At 39.5% G+C, this 24129-nt stretch overlaps 1 protein-coding gene across 2 annotated transcripts in view; it reads left to right on the top strand.

The window, feature by feature from the left end:
* Positions 1-24129, top strand: part of LOC139715700 (Kv channel-interacting protein 4-like) — a 374395-nt gene that overhangs the window by 145077 nt on the left and 205189 nt on the right. The window lies entirely within an intron of this gene.

The raw sequence follows: 24129 nt of genomic DNA, 5'->3' as shown, positions 1-24129 counted from the left end.
ATGAGTTTGGTGTATTAAGTATTGTGCAACCCCATACAAGCTTTGTGAAACATAACTCTGATCTCACACACAAGCTGAAATGCAGCTCTAATCGGCAATCCACATGGTTTGTATAGAGTGCTTCTCTGAAATAATGATGTCATGATGTAAAGCTCATATCATATAGTTCTTTAAAAACAAGTTTTGGTAACTGAATGATGAGATGGGAGAATTAAAGCGAATTAATCAAGGGGTGTGTTTGTCAACTCTTTTTTTTTCGGCAGAAACAGGTTTTCCAAACAGCTTTCAGGCAGGGATGTCTTTTTAGAGATAATAAATGCAAAGCTGTTTTGATTATTGGGTTCGGATAGCCTTTTTGAAATCCACAAATCTGTGTTTTCCGAAACAGGTTTTAGCCAGAAATGTGTTTCTAGAACTGAGGTAAACGCAAAGCTGTTTTAAAACAGCTTTGAGCTGCGCATGCTGTATATAAGACCCCTAAATTTTCCTCAGGTCAAACGGCGCAATACAGCTGTGCAGTGACAAGGCCAGTTTTCGTGTTGGCGATGAGTTGATAAACGCAACTTATTTTGGAAGGCGTTTGCAAAGGGTTTTGGAAACAAGTTTTGATAGAGGGTATGTAAAGCTGTTTCAAACTAGGAAAAGATGATAAACGCAGCCACATAGCTGAATACATTTCACGACTTTGAAGCATCACAGCTAACGTGATACAAAATGCTACCCACATAAAATAGCTGCTGGTATTTTAAAAAATGCCGACAAAGAGAGCCCTTTTGCCCTTGTGCATCTCATTACTTCAGTCAGAGTATCATTGGACAAATTTGCATAATGCGTATTTTCAAGCAGAGGGTATCAGGGGTGCTGGTACCAGGGGATCTTTGTGATGTTGATATTCTTATCTAATTAATTTATGGGCTGGTTCTTCTTCCTACCGGTGCTCTCTTCTTTTTTATTCACTTCTGTCATAAACATATCAGTGTGTATATTCATGCTAATGTGGGAATTTGAATAAGCCAACTGTCTGTGTTGTTGAGGGAATGTGAGCTTGGATCGTGTGTGGTGTGTCAGTAGTCAACATGAGTTTCACATCTGAATTCCGCACGTCATGGCAATTTGTGTATAATGGTAGTGATAATCGCAGCGGTGACCCTGGCAAGGTCGCGCCAGAACCTCCACTGCCGTCAATGATTTCTTACCGTGATTAAGTGCGCTTATTTGAGCTGTATTTATTTGCTTCGTTTCACATCCGCCAGTCCATGGCAGTTCTTCATTGGCACAAAATCATACAATTATGATACTCCAGCACAATGTCACCATTACCACTCAGTTTTGGTTATATAAATCTCCTAGTTCAGCTACATTGCATATAATATACAGCCGTGATATAAAGGGCAATTTTTTTCCTTCATTTTTTTTTTTTTTTTTTTTTTTGGGGGGGGGGGAGGGGTCATGGGTTAATTGACAAGTATTGGTGTCAATTAATTGTGCAGTTGATTTGTGGTCAAAATATACTTCTATGTAGACAGTAGTTGTAACGAGGTATGCATTTTATACTGTAGTTGTATGTGTGTGTGTGTGTGTGTGTGTATGTGTAATATATATTCACACACATAACAACTGGACAGTTTAACTTTAACCATATACTGTTACTCTGATATCAGCAAATAGAAACCAGTGCAATTTCAGTCCTTGATCTGTTCTCAATCAGCTATTATAATCTCTATGTCATGGCAACAAGTGTCATATAGGCACTTGCAGGGGAGCTCGTGTGTGTCTATATATTTCCCTACTTTCCCCGATTTTGTGCTAAGTTATATAACTCCAAAACATATTTCTGTAATTGTAATATAGCATAGCATCAAAGGTCTTCGAAGTATTCCCTTTAATTACTGTTTGGCAAGTAGCTAACGGAACCTTTGTAACATCTTTCGCCCTCTCGCTTTAAGTGAAGGAAGGCAAAATACAGAGTATTCATTTTATTGCTCTTCTCATGACCTGGTAGAGAAGCCAGTGACAATTCTCACTGCTAGATGCTCAGGGCATGCTTGACACATTCAAGGTTACGTCACTAGTCAAACTATGCAGGGGCTTTTTGAATAAAAAAGAAAACACTTCCAACAAAGGATGTGTAAACTGGCAGTACAAACACCATTCAAGTGATTACAATAGAGCTAAGGGAGAACTGAGTATAGATCGTGAGTGCCTCTGTTAACCCCCACCCCCCCCCACCACCACTCATCTCTCACCCAACTGGAAAGGGAGAGAAAGGGGAGGGGAGGATGAAATCTAATGATGACAGCACAAATCAAAGATGGCATCATTCCCTTCCGATTGGTTTGTGTTTTACAACTGTTTATGGGTGACAGACTTCCACTTCCGACAACACTTAATGCGTGTCCCTGAGATTTGTGTTCCTCTTCTGTGTAGTATACCAGACACGAAGTGGTATTTTGAGGGGAAAAAAGGAAGAAGAAATGATTACATTAGTGCAATACTCTTCAATTCAGGAAAGGTGTGTTCATATCTAGCATGTCTATATTTGAGCCATCAGACATATCAAATGTGCTGTCACAATTTTTTGATTTCAAAAACTATGTCATGAGTATGTCTATGTCAGTATGCTTTGCATTTACTTCTTTGGTGTTGGAGAAATAATGCTTGTGGACTGTATGATATTCTTAAGCTTATCAACTACCACTGAAATGAAAGTGTTTAAAAAATGGTCTGAGAATAAAGGAGTATCTGTGTGAAAGGTGTTTTTTTTTTTGGGGGGGGTGGCATTTTGAATTTGACTTGTTTTTGCATTAAAATGCCTTATCTCCTGTGCACTAGATTGCACCAAACCTCCAAAACCTATTTTGTCACAACTGTTTTAGTCTGCTTAGCAAATATACCTCAAAGGTTTTAAGAAACACGAGTGAGATCTCTTATGTATCACTGGAATCCTTAAAGTCTGAAGCATTTAAAAAGTGTTAAAATAATAAATATTTACTCTCTAACAACTTTTATAAGTTGAAGGATCACATGTAACCTTAGCTCATTGGCCCTATTCTTTACATTCTGAATGTAGCTAATGGTATATCTGTCATTAAAGCATGTAACAAGCTATCAATGTGTTGCTCAAGAAAGCTTTGAGTTGCTCATTTGGAGCATCTTGTGGTCATGCTTTTATCCTGACCCACCATGAAGTGATGGGCTGACTCGAGAATTGTGGAGTCTTTTCATGCTGCATTAATTCTTGTTGTAACCCTTGCTTTGTTTCATTCGTCGATTGGCATGTATGCTTTCTTTGCTGATGTCTGGAACCGTGATGACTAGCAACAAATGTGAGGAAACTAATCGTCAACGGACAGAGATTATATAATCCCCCTAAACCATAGTTTGTAACCGTGGCCTTCAATGTGGACTGAGGTGCACTGCAACACCTGATTAGGCTTTTCTAATCTTCAATGAGGTCAAGTTGGACTGAGTGCTAAATGCTGATGTAAAACTCGGCAAGTTAAGCTACAATGTAGGCTATCTGTCTGACACCTGAAGGGTTAAATTGCAGAGGATGAACTTACAGGAAAAGCAACAAGAGCATTTTCACTCAAACAAACAAACAAACAAACAAACAAACAAACAAAGAAAAGAAAAAACCAAAAACTCAACAAACAGAGATCATAAGGACATTCATGCCTTTGCAGCTATCCTTAGCCTCAAACTGGAGGTATGGCTCTCCGCCAACATCCAAGAAGGGGAAAATGAGTACATGGCATCTTTCTTCTTTCTTTTTGGAGAACAATGACAGCTCCTTTGGGTATGCACCATAAATAATATATTTAGTCTGTCAACTTTTTAAATTCTTTAGATTAAGATGAGGGACCAATCCTAAATTAGATTTAAAATCTCAATCTAATAGATTTAGAACTCTGATCTTTTTCTCAATCTAATTTTGGATTGATCCCTCACCACAATCTAATAAATTGATTTCCAGTCTAAGGAATTTCGAGAGAATGCAGTGGTAATGGTTCGTATTTCCTTTGAAATGGGAATTTGCCTTTTAATCTTGGGTAGGAAGAGGTGTTTCTTTCCTACATTCCATTAGACAGCGTAAAGCTATGTTGGCAGTGTGGAAGCTTTCATTACCTAGAATCTGTTCATTGCTTGCACTGACTGGCGGAGTAAATCTCTTGTTTCACATACCCAATTAATAGGAGTCGATTCATTTGACTCTCTCTCTCTCTCTTTCAAACTGTTTTTTTTTTCCTCTCTGTCTTTTTTAGAAGAGGGTGGGAAGAGGGTGCGGGGGCCCACTGCTGAAATCTCCTTGTAATTTGGGAGCTTGGGGTTGGTCAAAGAGCGTCATTAATTCATTAAGTGGATCGGATGTTGGTCGGAAATTACTCACCTCAATGTGGTGGCGGAGCCGAGAAGTGAAGGAAGAGAAAGTGATACCAAGAGACAGGGAGAGAGGTAGATGAACAGATAGAGGAGGCAGATAGAGAAAGAGAGGGAGAAGGAGAGAGAGAAGGGAGGAAAAGAGAATGACTGTGAAAAGGGCATACATTAAATGTGCGCCTGCTTTATTACCAGACTTGCATGTCGTCGTTACGATTATTACCTGAAATTGGCGCGGGTTCAACCAGCCACAGGTTAAGGCCTCTTCTTAATTGTTTCACTTTGATTGCTCTTGGACATGCGGATTCTCCCTGTTGACGGCATGGTGGAATTTAAGTCAGCCTGCTTCTTTTTGTTTGTGTAACACATTTGCACATATGGGAGATAATTTTTTTTCATCGTGCATGGGTAACAAATTACTTGTAGCATGAGGGTATTTAACTCCCACCAAGCTTTTGAATGGGTTTGCAGAACATCCAATTTACACCATTTTAGCACTTGTAGTGACACATTTTGAGTCGGTTATTGATTCAGAATTCATAAGAGGCAGGGCCTCTACCCTAAAAAGAAATAACACATAGACTACCAAGATCAATAGATAGACTTACTAAGAGAAAATCTTCAATGGTAGACTGCATGTGAGCCAAGCAGAGTAATTCTTTCCATCAATATTGGTGTTGTAACATGTAAAGATGGCATTCTGTTGCTTCTGTTGAGGGCTGCTCTCTATGATCTTTCTAAAAGACCTTTTTCCCTGCCTGTATAATTCCCTTTCTCTCTCTTTGAACCTTCATTGTTGCATCATAACTCATAATGTTTTTGTGTGTTGCTCACAAGTTCAATTAAGTCCATTAATATTGTTAGAATGAGCCTTGCTTTACACAACGGCATCTGTTTTGAGTCACAGTTTGTCAGATTCAATATGCATAACACGAAGCACATGTTGTGGTATGCAATGTCAAATTACACCAGTGATCTTAATCATGCAATGTACGTTATCCTTGTAGGGATGTTAGTGCTGCACATGTTATTCTCTTTTATTTCAGATCTCATGTAAAATTTTCCTCTTTTTCCATGATATGGTGAAAGAGCTGAAATTAGAAGCAAACTTGACTTTGAAACTCGACATCCCGTGGGTGCCATTGACCATGGAACTGACTTGGCTTCATCAATCTATCAATGAAATGGGGTTTGAATCAACATAGAATTCGCTCGAACATGAAAGCATCAAAGTCATTAGCAGAGCTAGTGGAACGAAGGGCTCAAGGACAGGGTGGTTTAAACTTTGCAGGTTTGTACAATGTGTACAAATGCAAAAAAAAAAAAAAATATGTGTGCATGTGTGTGTGTGTGTGTGTGTGTGTGTGTGTGTGTGTGTGTTAAAGTGCATATAGGCCCTATGTTTAAATAAGCCATTTGTGTGTATATATATATATATATATATATATATATATATATATGCATACATTTATATATAAACATATATGAGTTTCTGTGTGGGTGTGTAGGTGTGCATTGGGCTGTCATACATCAGGTGATTGGAGTAGGAGTAGGATATTACTTCCGCTAGCTGTGTCTTTAGGCTCAGATGGCGGGGAGGTATAAGTCAGGCGTGTAAAAGCGGTGTACGGAGAGGTCGCAAAACAAATGTCCTTTTTTCCGGAGACAGGACGATCTGTAATCATTGCAGTACTTCTTGCTTCATTTTCTGCGCTTCATTTCCCTGGGCAGCTATCGTGTCGTGTCATGGAGATTCTTTTCTTTTTGCTCTTTCTTTGTATCTACTCTTCATCTGTCCAATCGATTTGTTGCGTGCAAATTTCCTTCTCTCTCTCTTTTTTTTTTCTGGCCTCCCTCTTCCTCGGAGATGCACTATTTGGTCAAAACTTGTCCTTGAATTTGTGAGCTGTAATTGCTTTGGGCATTTCATGGGTGTACCTGGTATTTTGTATGTATATTCATATGACAAAAAGGAATGCAAAAATTGCTGTGGTCATGGTTTGCTGAAGTACAATTTTGTCAGGTGACCTCCTCAGCAGGCATTTAACGAGGGTTCTTGTTTATATATGACAAGATCTCAATATCATAATTGTGCCACGAGTACACCAAGCAAAAAACACATTTATCGTATGTTGAGACCTTCTGAGCATGCTTTAAATCAGGGGGGCGTTTCATCAACGAGTTCGTCGGGGGTTTTCACCAACGAATTTGCTATCAGCCAATCAGACGCAAGGATTTACACTGACAACTGTTAAAAGCTAATGAAATCCTTGGTCTGATTGGCTGATAGCAAATTCGTCGGTGAAAACTCCGACGAACTCGTTGATGAAACGCCCCCCTGGTCAAAGGGCTTTATGAATGTCAAAAATAAAACAGACGATACACTTTTACAAAATGAGAAGACTGGCTTGTTTTCATTTGCAAAAAATATAATAGATGTGTGTAGGAATGGCTCAATTGTTGAATAAATTGTGGGGAAAAAGCAGGATGCTTCACTGTACTTTTTTCTTTCGGCAAAATATAGTTTTTTATAAAAATATGTTTATGTGAAAACCTTAGTATTGTTTTCAAATGTGGTTATTACAGTGTAGTCATTGCCATCAGATTTGGAGAATAAAAAGAAAATTACATTTACAAATTATATATTTACTCATAAAATGTGTGAAATGTGTTAGGAACAAAATAAACAAAGTTCAGAAGTAGAGTAAAGTTACTCAGGAAAGAAAGAAAATTACAAATGAAGAGGGAACCTAGTATTTCTACTGTACATTATGATTTCCAATGAGACTGCTTTGCATCATCAGTCACAAAGTTTGCTTCATCTTTGATGTGTGTTTTCTTCCGTGCCAACATCAAGGCAATGATGGGTGAGAAACAATCAAAGATAGGAGAGATATGCATGGGAAGAGGATGAAATTAAATCCAAGGCAGTTCGCATTACAGTCTTGGCTGGGATTATCCCATCTCACAGACTCTTTCCACATAATTCGCAACTTCATTTTTGTGGGATCTATCGAAATTGGATCCCATTACCGTTCACTAAGAAGCTGAGCCTGCCTTTATGCAAAGAAGATGAGAAAGGAGATGGGGAAGAAGAAAAAAAATTGTGCCCAGAAATATTTCCTTGTAATGGCCGACAGTGGCGCCAGGGATAGTGCCGTCTCTTGCCTTTTGTCTGGTCGCCGTCCACAGTGCCATTTTGAAGAATCGCTGAACTCCGCTACTCCTCAAATATTCATGGAGGTGTTAAAATGGGGGGAAAGGGAGTGAGAACAGCTTGAGATTAATGACAATCGTAGGTGCAGGGAGCAGGCAGTGAGCGGGGAATGAACCGAACGCCAGCTATGAAATTTTTAGGTCTGTCATAGTCATCAGTGTGCGATATTGGGGGCAAATCTAATCCCTGCTCCCAATTTTCTTTTCTTACACTTTTTTTTTCCTTTTTTGGTCCGCCATAGGAAGGGAAATTGGGGGTTGGACACAAAATCAAGGGGATGTGGGAGAGGTATTGGTAAAGCAGACCCGACGGATACATGGCAAAGTCATGATCAATTAATCCATCGCCAGTGGTCGGCCCAGTGGATACTGTCCAGAGTGCTGAGCACTGCAGAGTCTTGTGGGGAAACAAGTTTTAAGTGCAAGCATAGTCAGTATAACATTCATAAATACGGGCTGTAGGTCATGTGCATTTCTTTTAATTATACCCCCGCCAAACAAAGTTTGAAGGGGGTATATAGGAATCAGCGGACGGTCGGTCGGGCGGTCGGGCGGTCGGGCGGTCGGGCGGTCGGTCCGTTGCAAATCTTGCGTCGCGAACTACTTCCTCAGTTTTCAACCAATTCCCATAAAACTTGGCACAGATGTGTGCCTTGGGTTGTAGATGTGCAAGACATATTTTTTGACAGTACCCAAAAGTACGTTGCCATGGTAACGGCATATTATGGGCAAAAATGGGTACAAATCTTGCGTCGCGAACTACTTCCTCAGTTTTCAACCGATTCCCATAAAACTTGGCACAGATGTGTGCCTTGGGTTGTAGATGTGCAAGACGTATTTTTTGACAGTACCCAAAAGTACGTTGCCATGGTAACGGCATGTTATGGGCAAAAATGGGTACAAATCTTGCGTCGCGAACTCCTCCCACAGTTTTTGATCAATTTTTATGAAATTAGGTACAGATGTTCATCTGAATATGTTAATGTGCAAGACACATATTTCCGCAGTGGCAAAAAGTGCGTTGCCATGGTAACGGCATGTTATTGGTAAAATATAGGGCAAAATGCTTCATGGCAAAACTGCTTCATCAGTGTTCTTCCAATTCTCATGGAATTCATATTGAATGTTTGTCTTAGGATATAGGTCAGCATGACACATTTCTTGACAGTGACAAAAAGTATGTTGCCATGGTAACAGCTCACATATTATAAGCCAAAATGATGGAAAATTTTGTGTTGCAAACTACTTCCTCAGTTTTTGCCCAATTTCCATGAAACTTGGTACAGATGTGTGCCTTTGGTTGTAGATGTGCAAGACGCATTTTTTGACAGTACCCGAAAGTACGTTGCCATGGTAACGGCATATTAATGGCAGAAGATCAAGGAAAGATCTTGCGGATTTAACTACTTCCTCAGTTTTTTGACCAAAGCTTATCAAATGTTGTTTTGACCGAAGCTTATGAAATGTTGTTTGGCGGGGGTATAACCAGTTGATGTAGCGACATTTCTAGTTTATTTTAGTCTTTGTTTACTTCCTTCTTTTCATTTGAAGATGCGCAGAGTCAGTCATCAGTGGGTATTGAAGAGATCTACTCATTGTTACAACTCTGCAAGTGTTGGAATTACAAATACGATGGCGATTGTATGTTTCCGTCAGACAAGATGATTGGATGTCGGCCATGTTCAGCTGCACTGGCATGCCTACCATGGGATCCAGTTGTATCTAATTTGGGCAGCCTGCACTTTGCGATGAATGAATGGAGTGGGATCTGTTACATGCTTGGGTGTTGACTCTATTTTATTCATATCGATTGTGCCAGTGACCATAGAATGAAATACAACATATGCACATTACACACACACACACACGCACATGCATATACACAGAATAAAATCAAATTGAGTACATCAATACAGTGAAAGATGTAAGATGTCATTAACGAAGCTTCAGTGCTTTAAGTGTTATGTTATTTTCTTGTTTCCCGGAAAGAATCATTATCATCTACCCTGATTACCATGTCAAACTACCTAAACTGTATAAAGATCTATTCATAATTAGAGACAGCACAGTTAGTTACACATACACCACCACCACCACCACCGTCACCAGTCGTGCATGACGCTCCCCTTTAAGCAGAAGCCTCAAAGATGACGGAGTTTAGAGGTCATCTCCGATGCTATTTGTTTTCCGATACCTCGGGTGATGAGACGTCAGGGTCTGGGCAGCATTCCTCTTGGTAAGCGGAGGTCATTTCCATGTCACCAGATGAGGAGAACCAAAGAAAAACACTACCACAACAAATGTTTAAAATGGGGGAAGGAGGTTTGGGGAGAGGAGCACTGCCTGGTCATAGATTTGATGCCCTTCTCCGGGCTAGATGATGACTCCGTCATGTCTGAGGGAGGGATATGTTTGTTCCCATCTTTTTACTGCCCCTGTAAAAAAAAGAAAGAAAAAAAAAGAGATACCCAATTACTGCAGTAAGTGAGTGCACTGCTATACCTTAAGATGCATCATAAGGTTCTTGCCCTAGTTTCCATTATCCTCATACATTACCAGAAGATGGATCAGGTATTGCGTTCAAGGCCTCTGTGCCTTAGATTCCAGATAATCTATACAACCTTCGTTTCAAAGCCGGCAAACATGCTTAGGTGAATTGCAGGGTAGGCCTATGGTCTGCTCTTCAATTTCATTTTCATTGAGATTGGGAAATGCAAAAGATGGGGTGAATCATTAGTTGCCGTGAGTAAGGGTTGCTTCTTAATACCCTGCATTTTTTTTTATAACAAAGACTTTCCTTTCAGCAGTGATAACCCATGAAGATAACATTTCACAGCAAGCGTACATAGATATGTACATGTAGGACCACATTAAGGCCACACCATACCCACCATACTATTAGCAAGGACTTGTTTTGTTTATGTTCCATTTTTAATATCAGTGTCGAAAGACTTCTAAACAAAATCTTAGATACAAGCTTTGAAAATGTGACTATATGAAGTACTTGTATTGTAATTTCTCTAATTTGGGGACAGAAATCTGAAATATCACTGAATGTCGGCTGATGAGGTTAAGTATCCAACCTGAGCAAAATCAGCAAATGCCTCAAGCAGAAAAGCTTTGAAAATGTGACTATATGAAGTACTTGTATTGTAATTTCTCTAATTTGGGGACAGAAATCTGAAATATCACTGAATGTCGGCTGATGAGGTTAAGTATCCAACCTGAGCAAAATCAGCAAATGCCTCAAGCAGATTACTTTTGAATATATCTGAATGCAAGTTGGAGGAATGATATGGGTATTTGCAATCACAGTATCTTGAAGTTCCTGGAAGTGGTCTGGAGTGATGGTGTCTGTGTGAGGTGAGGGAAAAGTTTTGGACAGAGATTTTTGTCTCAGTGTAAATATCAATGAAGGCTAGGACATTAATTGCAACATAATATAATACTTTATTCTAAAGCGGCAAAACATTTGGACAGTGGCCTTATGTATGTGTATTACATCCTCCCATTTTATTTGGGGTATCATGGAGGGGGAAGGTGCCCAAGGGGCAGCTATATTGAGAATAGAGGAGATCGAGGGGTTGGGGAAAATGTTAATGGAACTTGGGCTGACGTACTAGGACCAACAGGAAAGTTGCTGGGTCCTGTGTGTGGCAAACTTTGATAAATGTCACAGACTGACTGGGTAAGCTGCTTACGAGATGTATGCTATGCATTGACGCACATCATCTTGTAGGCCCTGCCAGGCCTTTTCGAAAGGGGTCACGTGAAGACCAGTGCAGATAATGGCTTCTGTGGCACTCACGTTTATCGCTACCAGCTGGCTGCTCAGGGGCGTGGGATATGAGCTGGGTCACAGGCTGATGTCGTTATGACGGACTGGTTCTGTCGACTGCACTGGAGCCGAGCCGTGATCTGTAGTACTAGATAATAAGTCACTATTATGTCATGTCTTTTGCCCTTTCATATTGCTAATTTAGCCTCTCATCTTATCGTAGAGTCAAGATGCTTTGCTCTCACCTCTATATCTGATTTGTATGTCTGTGTGTGTTGTAGTTTTGTTTTTCTTTCTGTCCATCTTGTCATGTTGCCCTCGAGGGGTTAGTAGATACATTCGTCATCAATCATTCTTTCGTAGAACTGGAATCCTCTGTGAAACAGCACTACAATGTGATATAAGTATTGCGAAGTGTCACTAACAGAGACTGCGTGGCGTGCTTCACTCTGCGTCAAACAAAACAAACCCCCCAAAAGAACAACAAATGTGAAATCATAGCTGTATCTTGGTGAAACTGAGAGTCACAGTCATTCTTGTCCATTTCAGTTTTCCTGATTAGCACTTGTTCTCTTACTGCGTCAAAGTCTAACCCTATACTTCTTGCACAGATGATATCGGATGTCGTGCCATAGCACGGCGATTCCAATTTGTCATTCAGTCTTGGTCAATCTCATGTGTCCAGTCGTCTGTCCCTTCGCGAGGGTCGGCATAGATCGTGAGCATGGTGTTGTGACTCGTCGTGACGTAGCACCCGTCACACGTAAGCAGATCTGTCAGCTCTGCCCTCAAAGCCTGCCAGCTGGGTCGTGACGGAGAGTGACCTTTCTTTGTCCCCCCCCCCCCCCCCCCGTATGTTGTGTTGGTCACCCCATCCCCTGTCCAGATCACCCCCTCCTCTTTATTGCCCTGACCACCAACTACTCCCCACCTCCCCCTCACAGGCATAGTCCTAAGGTATTCTGATGTGGTGTGTGTGCACCAATAATTTTCATCTCTCATATTCATAGAGCTGCAGATGTTGGGGAGGAGTTGATGTGGGGGGTGGGGGGTGGAAGGGGAATTGATACATCTGGATAATGCATTTCTCAGCCACACAGGAAAGGTGCAATGAATATGATAATAATGAGGGCTGACATACCAAATAAATCCTGTGGCTTTCTGTGGTTGGTAACCATTGTACTATGTTGGTCCTATTTTCCCATGTGGTTTGACACCCTGCATCTGTTTTCACTGTGTGCTGTTGTTGAATCACCCAAGCTGTACTTCTACACTTACAAAAGGGTCATGCAAGAATATTTCAGTTACCACTATTTTAAGATCGACACCCCATTGAGGGCTTTTGTGAATGGTGAAAACTTGAGTACAAATGAGGAGATGCTTAGACATTTTTCAAACAGAACCTGACTGCTATCAGCGTAAGATATGAAACTGGTGCTTTTCGATATGACCCATCACTGTATACCTATACCTCATCATTTTTAGCCCCTACAATGTATATGTGACTCCTTGCAGCCAAGCAGATCTTGTGATACATATTTTTTGTGTATTATTTGAGTTATCTGTCAGCATCTAATTGTTGTAATCATCAAATCATCAATTTTTTTTAAAAAATCTAGTACTGTATCAAGTCTAACAGTCTCAGCAAAATATCAAACGAATGAATTTGTACAATTTCATGAGTCTGTTTGTATAGATCCTGGCATTCTGGTGTGCTGTATGAAAACTTTAAGGGAGAATCATGGAAAGAGAGAGACAGAGGGAGAGACAGACAGACAGACAGACAGACAGACAGACAGAGATTGATAGGGATGAGAGAGAAGGAAAGAAAGATAAATATATAGCAAGAGAGATAGAGAGATAGAAGAATTTACAAAGGAGGTTTTAAGCAAGGAAGGAGCAAAAAGGAACTCAAATTGGCTGGAAGATAAGCATCATCACAAACTTTGTCACTCCTCCTGGTTGCCCTGTAGACCAGGGGAAGAAAAAAAACCCATAGTACTCTGTCCCATCCACCTCACATGTGCCGGATATTTGTATTGATTATGGCGGGGATGGAACCTGACCAGACCCGAGGCATTGTGATGTAATTGGTGCCGAGAATGACAGTGAAGAATTTAAAGGCGTGCTCCTACCATGGAGTCATATTCCTTTGGCTTGTATGTCTAGTTTTCTCTCGCTTGTTTTAGCTTTGTTTTGTCGCTGGGTTTTTTATTTTCCTGTTTTGGTTTGGTTTGTCTTAATAAGGGCCGTAGCATTCTGAATCTCTTTTTTTTTTCATAGCTTGGCTTTTAGAGTTGTATCCTCAATTTCTGAAAGGATCATTAACACTTTGCCTACACAAACCTAGTTGACAATTAACAGTCTCTTAGGGAAGTTTTAAGCTTCTAGAGAACATCAGGCTTTTCCAGGCTGTAAGTTTGTAAATATATTGACATATTTATATTAGTTTACCTAATATATACGTCTTAGTATATGTGTATGTAATTATATATACATGGAGAGAGAGATAGAGATGTAAATGCATATATATGCATAGAGGAGAGAAAGAGATAATGATAGACATGCAAATAAACCATAATCAATTAACATGGACTGCACATATGACTGAAACAGGCAAAGACTAACGAAGACCAAGCAACAAAGTGAAATGAATTACACTACTATAGGAACATCATTAACAACAACAACAACAAGAACAATATTTTCATGTCAGTCATCCGTTTGTATTAAACAAAAGTGTCTTGATTTTTGTGTCTGTGATATATAGAATTGGCTGGGAGTATCATGCAAAGTTCTCCTCAGATGTGTCATGTAACTTTCAAATAAAAAAATAGTAAACCAGCAATCCCGACAAGATAAGCTTTTATCAATTGTTTAAAAGTCTTTCTAATATCTATGCCTTTTCTGGCCAAGCGTACTCCTTCAAAATACAAATCTTAACCCGTTGAGGACGAGTCCCGAATATACTCGGGCAAGCGTCTATGGGAAATGCGTGTTATAGCAAAATCAAACCGTCCTCAACGGGTTGATGTAAATTTAGAGGCCCCCCCCCCCCCCCCAAAAAAAAAAAAAAAAAAAAAAAAAATATATATATATATATATATATATATATATATATATAAAGACAGAAAAAAAAAGAACAAATCTTTCATGCCAAAATCAGATTCGCAATTTCTCTGCACAAGTTGACCCAGAGTACGGAGGGCATGGAGAAATTCCTATTGAAATCATGCTGGCGAAAAATGCTTCGTGATCATGCACTATATCCATGGAAGAATCCATCCATAGAAATATTGGACTGACCTGTATGCAAAAAAAGAAAAAAACCCATGTGCAATCAATATCGTGTGAGCCAGAGCGTGCACTGCATGTAATGGATTTTGTAAACACATAACGGGGCATGTGCTTAGGGATAGAGAGTGAGAGAGAGAGAGAGTAAAAAAGAAATTAATTTGACTATACTTAGAGTGCTGAGACACCATACTAAGCGTGCATATCGGTGGCTTAATTGATGTGGCGTTGTGTGGATTCTATGTCATCAGCTTTCTCTAGTTGCAACAACAGGGCTGCCGTAATGGCTGAAAGGACATGTACGGCATGTACATGTCGTAGATTTATACAAAGTGAGCAAATGACGTGCAGATATTTAATCATGATGATGCCACATCATTTACAGTTCAGTCAACACAAAAGAATTAAAATTACTCCATTGCTTCATGCCTGTGTGACGTTGGAATTTTACCGTGCAAACCATGTGTGGCATCAGTATAGTACATTCCTTTTCAGCCAGTACACATTTGTGTGTCACTGTTATTGCTGGGGGAATGAGGTTTGTATGAGAGATCTGAATTGTGGAAGTATTGTAGGATGTGAAATTCTTCATATTACGTAAGTTGCAATGTACTGCAAAACGAATCGTATGTATCCCATGCCAGATTATTTCTCTCATCAAATCGGCCATTAACAAAATAGTATGTCGCAGTTTGAGAGGCAAGATCTTTCATGAATTACTAGCTTTTGTGTGAACGTAACTATTTTAAGCTGGTGTGTTACCTGTCTGTTACTAGTCTGTTACCCTACGCTGCCTCCAACCCTCAACTTTGAGACCAGCATACCTGGAGGTGTTCAGCCAAATGAAATTGTGGTTCCTCGATACCTAGTCCTATTGTTTTAGCCTACTTGTGGGCCACAAACAATAGAAATGAACATAAATATGTGACTTTGTTTATTATCCAAAAAAAACACAACACTTTACTTTAACTTAGTTTGACGAGTCAACAAGGTTTATTCCATTTGATAGGCTGCTGTGAATGTTTTCTTCAAGAATAGCCAAGTAGGAAGATAAGTAAAATGGGGATAGATGAGCATCTAGGTTAGAACATAAGTATCCTTGTCTATGATGCCCTTCTGAACACCACTGTATCATGGTTAGAAAATTTCATGATGATGGAATAATGTTTTATTCATGCCTCAATGGTAAATCTCTAACCCTCTAGAAGGCCCTACCCTCATCATACCCCGGCATTGCCATGGGACACAGCTTTTCTCTGTGGTTAAGAGGAAAAGGATGTGTTTGAATGATCAGAATTGTCTGTTGAACAGTCCAAAAACTTAAAATGAGAACTCTTGTGGTATGGGTACCTCATTAGCAGATTTTTTGCATTATTCTGAGTCATACATGAATACATACATGGCATTTCCTGTCATTTGATAATGCTAATAAACTTTCTGGCACTATTTTTTTGTCTCTGGAGAACTTTTTGAGAATTTGAGTCTTGTGCAAACATTTCCCTTTAACCCAAGGGTTTAGATGTCAATAGGATGGGCTGAATTGCTGTATCCCCAGTAATAAACTCTGTAAGGTTTTCTGTTCAACGTGTTGTCATCATTTACAAGTGCACTTCTTGGGATATGAACATTGAACCATGCTTGGCACGCTATGTAGCCAGAGGCTTACCGATAATGGAGTGTCATTTTACGTTCAGTAAGCGCACTCTTTTTAGCATGCTTAAAGGACTAACCCTACTGCCATAAATAATCTCGAGCTCAGATACGGTGTCATCCCTCTCTGTACGTCAGAAGAAAATGAACCCTTGAGTAGCGAGCCATGCAAGCAAGTCGTCGGGCACTTGACATGTTTTGCTCATAAAACTATCATTCACATTTTTGGGGGGTCAGTACAAACGTCTCCTCCTCGTGAAGAAAGAGAAATTGGTAAAGAAAATATTTTGATGTGAACATTTGCTGATCTGTCAGAATGATTTCATTTATGTTTGTGCAAGTGAAGAAATAAAACAAACAGATAGATACAAAGAGAGAGAGAGAGATGATGATGTGCCAGCTCAAATACATGGAGTGCTGATCCATTTTAATATTCATACAACCTTTTTGTTTTGATGATACTTAGCAGAAGACAGGTGAAGAAGGCTTACCGAGACTGGAAATATGTAAAGTGTGATATTGCATATGTTGACTGAGGTGATGCAGAGGTGATGCAGAGCTGAGGGGGTATAATTCAGGAGATGGTCTTGTAAACATGGAAGGGGTTCATGACATTACTCGCAAGCTGAAAAGAGAGGGAGAGCAGTAATCTTGATGTTCAGAGGGATTGGGGGGGGGGGTGGGAGATGGAGGGAGGAGGAAGAGGAGGAGGAGATAACTGTATTGAGGTTATTGAGGATGTCTGAATGACGTGTGTTGGAGGGAGGTCCAAGATGGGAGAGAAGAGCCAGAAACCGAGGCTGACAACCTGGGAAGGAGGTTGATGAGCGAGAGTTTGCGTCCTTTCCTGGCTATAGATGATGAGTCAGCTCTGAGCTGCCAGTAGTTCCAAGAAATTAGTTCAATATTCATCAATAGGGGGAAAGATACCACTTTCATTACACTGTGCCACTTTGTCACTCTATTAAGTGGGACTTTTTCTATTTCAGAGGCTGTCAAAAGCATGTGGCCAAGACATACCCAGGTTAATATACCAGAAGGCTTTGTTACATCATCCAAGGCAACATCGGCATCAAACCAGAGAGAAAGCTCACCAACAGTCCCCTCCCAAGATTACATGTGATGCCACCACACATCTGTTTTAAAGAAGGACATTTCAAGCACACTGTTTTGGATGTCTATCAAAATTGTAATGAATCACCACCTCAAACACTAGAAGTAGTGCATAGATTGCTACACAAGGCAAAATCAACAAAATTTTTAAGTGAGGCTGCTTTTTTCTTGGGCCAACAACTTGGGACTCAATACTTTTGTCACAAATATAAGATGAGATCTTTCATAGGGAAGCATGTTTGAGAAAAGGTTGAACTATTGTAGTTAACTAGGAGCTTTTTTTAATGTTTTCCATTTTCTTTTTAACTTTCCAGTGCTATTTTCCACTTGATGTCAAGACATAGCAAGAGTAGAGACTCTGAGATCTACATGATTGATTTGCTTGGTGTCTTCACATGTAAACTGCTGGATAGCTTTGTTTTCTTCAAGTGCCTGTAAAAGATTCTGGAGGTTTAGGAATCTTGTAGGGAAGACTTTGAAGACCACACTCTTCTTGGTTTTTTGTGTCAGATGATCCATACATCTTTTTGTTATTGTGTTTGTTTATTTTATTCATTTTTTTGAGAGATGCAAATTCTGGTCAGAAAATTATGGCGAGATAACTGCACTCACTACAAAAATGTCAGAAAATTGGAACCAGAAAAGCTGTTAAACTTGTACAAATGTACTCTGTATAGCAATATGAAAGGCGTGAATACAGTACTAATGCACACCCAAAGTTTCTTTTGTACATATACCCACAGAATATACACATGTAATTATTTACATGCAACTTCAATGTCGCCCTAACTGAATACAAAATCAAGTTACAGTCGCAGCATTTGGAATGATTGTAATACATGACTGGTACTGCTATAGATAATAGTTGTACAAACACTGTTATTGGAGCTTCTACTACTCCAAGTGCTAATGATGATGCTGATAATAATGTTGGTAATGAAGATGAGAAAAATAGAAGAAAAACAAAGAAGAAAAAAAGGGGTTTTCAACCTAGTAACACAAACATGTTCACAATGCTGTCACACATTTGTTAGACTTGTATGACACAGAGAGTAATTGGAGCAAATATTGTGCCCAGCTCATATCATGCTGCCGTAGGCCAAGACGCACACTACCTATCCTGTGTTTAAAATGGTTTTTAAGTACCCTGCTTCTCTCCAAGCAGCTCATTGATGCGGTAATTTCCATGAATCACACAATACCCCCAACTTTGCGTCGCTGTAGAGGCATCCGACACTCGTGGCGCTGCTACATTGGCAGGTTGGAAGAAATAATGGCAGTCAGTAGCTGATGAGAGTGTCTAATGACTGGATCCTACACTGTCACTGCATTAAACCTTTGATACATGTACCTTCAGGTATGAGGAGAGTGTAGTGCACTTTGCTGGCATTAAATTGTAATCAGAAATATGATGATGGTTATAATGCCACCATTGTGCTGTCTTATATTATAATCCGAGTTCATTACACGTTAGAAATTTGATTTCATTTACTCATCATACAGACTTTGGTATGTTTAAAAAAAAAAAAATGGTGCTTCATTTGTCTCATATGCATTACTAAAAGCCATGTGCTGAAATCTTCAAGGAAGCAATGACCTAAAGTTTGGATGAAGGGGGGGGGGGGCGAGAGGTGATATACTGAGCCCCAGTGGAACTGATCACTCAGGCGTGCTGCTAAGACTAAGAGGGGGAATCTTGGGAGAGGCACAAAAGACAGAATCAAAAACTCCACAGCACCTGATGTACATTTACGAGGATTTAATGGATCAGACCTTTGATATGACCCTTAATCTGAACACAGCAAGGCCACTCTCTTTACCGAATGAAGGCTGAAAGTTCAATTATCTGAATTGGAGAATTTGGGTGAATAAATGACCTTTCCATTAAAAAATGTATAGATATAGATAAATATACAAATCCTTCCCAAGCTAATAAACTCCCCAGGCAAATTTGTATTTCTAGTGTTTACTACCAGTAACCCCCCCCCCCCCCCCACTTGTTTGTTTGTTTGTTTCATTTTTCCATCTGTAAGATGGCTGGGTAGCCCATATTCAGCTGCACTAGCTGGGTTTCCATGGGGTCCAGTTGGATGTAAGGCAGGACCAATTTACCAGGACCCATATGCCCTGCCTTTTGTGATGTATGAGTGAGGCATCGGGATCTTTTATATTTCATCTCCTATCCAAGGAACAGTCAGATGTGGTATTGACTGAACCAAATCACAGCCCTTTGCATTTTGCCTTTGACTGCCCAGATCAAAAGCCACATGTAGTGCAATCCCGTTATAACGAACATGGTTATAATAAAATTCCGGTTACAACGAAGTAAAAATCCAGGCCATAACATTATCGGCTCCATGTATTTTCATTCTTTATTTGTTCAGTTATAATGGAATTGCAGGTCCAGAGGACTTCATTATAGCAGGAGTCCACTGTAGTTTAAAAGAATAAGCTCAAAGCATTACAATGATATATAACTTGTTAAAGTGAAACCATTTAAAAGGAAAATCAAAGTTAGGATGAGCAGTTTCGTAGAAAAGGGAGAAATGAGGATTTAAAGATAAGGGTCACTCAGGCATGCTGTGAGCAATATCACTGAAAATAAGTACTATTTCACAGTGAAGGCAGCACCTGTCAAAAAAATATGGTCCATAAAAACTGCTCATGTCTCCATTTCAATTTTGTTTAAAGCCACCAAATATTGACAGTAGGTAGAAATATCATCACTCTCCCAGGTAAGACGAACTTGAAAAATTTGAGTTTTTCAACAAGAAGACATATTCTGGTCCACTACAGGGATGTTAATCTGTAACCTTTTGTCGGTTTTAAAGGGGCTGTGCAGTACTAGTTGAGGTGGGGATTCATGTTTTTTGCATTCCTAAGTGAGATAATGAGAAACCTCTTATGAAATATGAAAGAGCATGTAATTTTAAGAAGGATTCAACGTTTATTTGATGAAAATTGGTTTTCAAATGGCTGAGATATCCAAAAAAGTGCTAATAATAAAAGACTACAGGCCACAACTTGTGTAGGATCTCTTTGTTTCACCTTGTTTTTTTGGGATATCTCGGCCACTTCAAAACCGATTTTCATCAAATAAACTTTTGGTACCCCTTAGAATTGCACGCTCTTTAACATCTCATAGAGTGGTTTCTGAATATCTCGCAAAATGTTAAAAGCTAAATCCTCACCTCGACCAAAACTGTACACACCCTTTAAGTTGGGCAGCCACATTTCTTTGATGGAGGGTTTTGACATGCTTGCAAAGCTAGAAATATGACACAGGATACCAGTTTGCTCTAGTTGGTCTGCATTCTACTTTTATCTCAGCCATTAGTCAGTATTAAATCTTCTTTAATCACTGTAGAGTTGAAGTACAGCTTCTTGGGAAAATGTGTCAAAATACATTGTGGATTTATACAGCTTTTATTATCACGCTTAGCACATCTTCCTCTCATACATGAACAATGCATGGTGTTGTCATTACCAATTACAAACATTGTAAGGCTTGAAAGTTTCGTCCTACTATATGTGTTTTCCACCCACAGCCATTCTGCTTTTCATGGTTAATCCAACGTGTAATGTCTAACTGAGCTGCATTACCCCTTTGGTCGACGACAGCTGGTCCAGTCATATGTTTGTGTGCTTTGCACAAATCTGTCCAGGAGTGGCAGAAGGATGCAAGTGACAAGTTCTCCAAATCTGAGTAGTAGCATTTTTTTTTTTTTTTTTTTTTTTTTTTTTGGGGGGGGGGGGGCTCTTGTTGCTTGTTTTTTTTTAAGCTGGACTAAACATGTTTGGTATTGATGCTTTAAGCAAAGACACTCATGTTGTTAAGAGATATCTGTAGCAAGATGTCATAGCATTACACTGTCATATTGTCAACAAACTATAGCTGCCACATATTTTACAAGCAAAATATTCTCACAAAGTGGAACATCAAAGAGTGGGTGAATTTGCATTTCAGAGAACCAAAGTAGCATACTGAGAATCAAGTATCATATCTTTATGAGAGTTAGCAGTTTCTCACATTTGAGACGGTATACACTGCCTTTCTGCTATGTCAGGCATATATTTTCATAAGTTGTTCTTTTTGCAGATAGGGCCTATCGGTCGACACGCGAAATTCGCTTTAGCAAAATCTTTCTAAATATATGGCCTATGTCACACATAATAGGTACAATGTACATTTTTCTCAAACATGAATGATGATGTGTGGCACCTTCATTACTTGCTTCCTACTACTGAAGTAGGGCGGAAGTTTAAAAATGATGTTTCCGACAGGCAGAAATCGGTAATTCCCGTTAATGGCTGGAGACGTTCTGCCGGACATAATTGGCTAACCAAGCCTGTGATTGTTATATCAGGGACTGGCATTTTGTCAGTCATATATCAAATGATGATTGCAGTGCTACGTAGGTATTTATATGGCTTGTGTCAAATGAACGGTATCTGAAAAACAAATCTCAATGAGTTTCAAGGCTTTTGCTTACTGTGACTGACACAAGCAAATGTTCCCACAATATTCCTCTTGTACAGATGGTACTTTGAAATCAGAATGGTCATTTATTAATCCATTAACAAACATGCCTGGCCATGAGACAGTGATATTTCAATGGTGCATTTTGATGATACTTGGTTCTGTTTTTCTCTTTGCCCACAGATTGAATTACCAAGTTTGGGAAAAACAGACAACTTGAACAAAAAAAAAAATGATATCACCATGATCGGTCAGCATTTATTCTTGCCTTGGGAAAAAAGGATAATGGAGAATGATCATGAAACCTATGGTAATGAATATTCCAGAGGTTTATGAAAAAAAAATAATGATAAGTTGGTCATCTACCTTGGAATTCTTAAGGGTACTCTTATTCAAATTTCTTCAGGACTTTGTAGAAACTGCAACAACCACAACAGCAAAAAGAAAACTGCAAGAGATCATTTCAGTTTTGCTTTGGGAAACAGGAAGGAAAGTGAATTAATCTGAGTATGGACAATACAGACCCACAAGGATCCTTGCCTGCTTCCACGAATCTTAATCACTTGAAGCATGCAGCTAGGTCACGACAGTGTCGCCGCAGCTCCACTTTTTAGTTTGTGCCTTTAAGCAGTTTTGACTTTGTATTGAACATTCCACTGTGCTGCTGTTGGATGGAAATGTTGATATGGAAGTAATTCTTGATCGGGCATTACTCATTCAGTTTTTATCCGCACCATGGTAATCACCAATCTAAAGAGCGTTACCACAGACTAACTGAGGGTTTCATTGTGTATAAGTGTTCAATCCAGTACTTTGAAATTGCTTATCCATATTAAAGCTGCGATGTCATTCTTTTCACATGTAGAGTGAGGTTAGGAAAAGTCCCAAAGTCATGTTAAGCAAGACTTCTAGGGTCACTGTAGATTTCACTCAATATGGAAAGTAGAATCCAACATCGACATGTGTTGGGAGATTTTAAGTTATGTGGGTGAATTCTGTCACAAGTTGCTCACTCATTCATGTTGATCATTCCAGTCGATGCAAATGATCGTAGAGAGTGCTTGTATATAGTTCTTGAAAGAAAAGTGGTACAAGTGGTACGAGGCATTGAGATAAGTGATAGAAAGTGTTTGTTATTGGCAGTTATTGTTGCATGATGTCTTTCCAAGAAGCAGCCATGGCCAACTCTCAAGCTATAGGTCACTGGCCCAATTGCTGAATATAAATGATCTACACGCCATGGATGTAAATTCGTGATGGATGCTGCTAGTTATGATTTTATGTTTTTGACATTTTCTTTCATCATATTTCTAGTTGATTTATGAGATCTCTGTCTTTGGTGCTGAGATCCACTGCTGCTTGCTGCATTATGCTCCTGAAATTTATGTTTGCTATGAAAACCTTCTGGTCATTGTGTCGTAGCAATAAAGATGCTGAAAATAGGATACAACTTGTAGCATGATGAAAGTTGATTTAAGACCAAATATTCTCTGTTAGTGTTTGGAGCTAGTGGTTTTAGGACAAGACTTATTGGAGACCTGCATTAATGCCTTCCAGTCATTGTGTTGTAGCAATAGAAATGCTGAAAATAGGATATCATAATGGAAACTAATTTGTGATGAAATATTATTTTCTTAGATGTCTGGGAAGTGCTTTTAGTACAAGAGACTTATTGGAGGTATACTTGTTTTTGCCTTGGCATATGCCAGTCTTCTAGACATTAGAGGACAGTGGGATAAAGGGATTTAAAATGCTGATGAGAATTAGAATGCACAAATGTGATGTTTCAATCCGGATTCAAAAACAAAGAGGGGATTAGGACAACATGTAGTCATCTTAAGCTGCAAGTCCTCTCCGTGATCTCAAAGCATATGCCACTGTTGAAAACTGGACTCCCAAGGTTAAAAATCTCTCAATTTCTTTCACCATGATTAGAGAGCTATGCATTCACTTTCAGAAAACTTGAAAGGCTTCTGACCAGTTGGGCTTCAGCTTGATGTTCAAGGTTACAAATGTAGATTAAGCCTCTTCCTACTTCCTCCCTTAAATCAAGGTGATTATCAATGGCAGATTCTGTGGGAGATCATACATGGCTCCAGGGTCCATACTCAGGGGGAGAACAAAAGTCTGACATTACCGCTGTAGTCATAGCAACAATGTTGTCCATTTTGGCTTGATTCACAATTTCTATTGCTCTTACAAAGTGGAAACTTTTCAA

This window comes from Diadema antillarum, unplaced genomic scaffold (genome assembly GCF_040938485.1).
Source record: "Diadema antillarum isolate AM-2024a unplaced genomic scaffold, OU_Dant_1.0 scf00000053, whole genome shotgun sequence".
Classification (NCBI taxonomy): domain Eukaryota; kingdom Metazoa; phylum Echinodermata; class Echinoidea; order Diadematoida; family Diadematidae; genus Diadema; species Diadema antillarum.
This window is presented reverse-complemented; position numbering and strand designations above follow the sequence as displayed.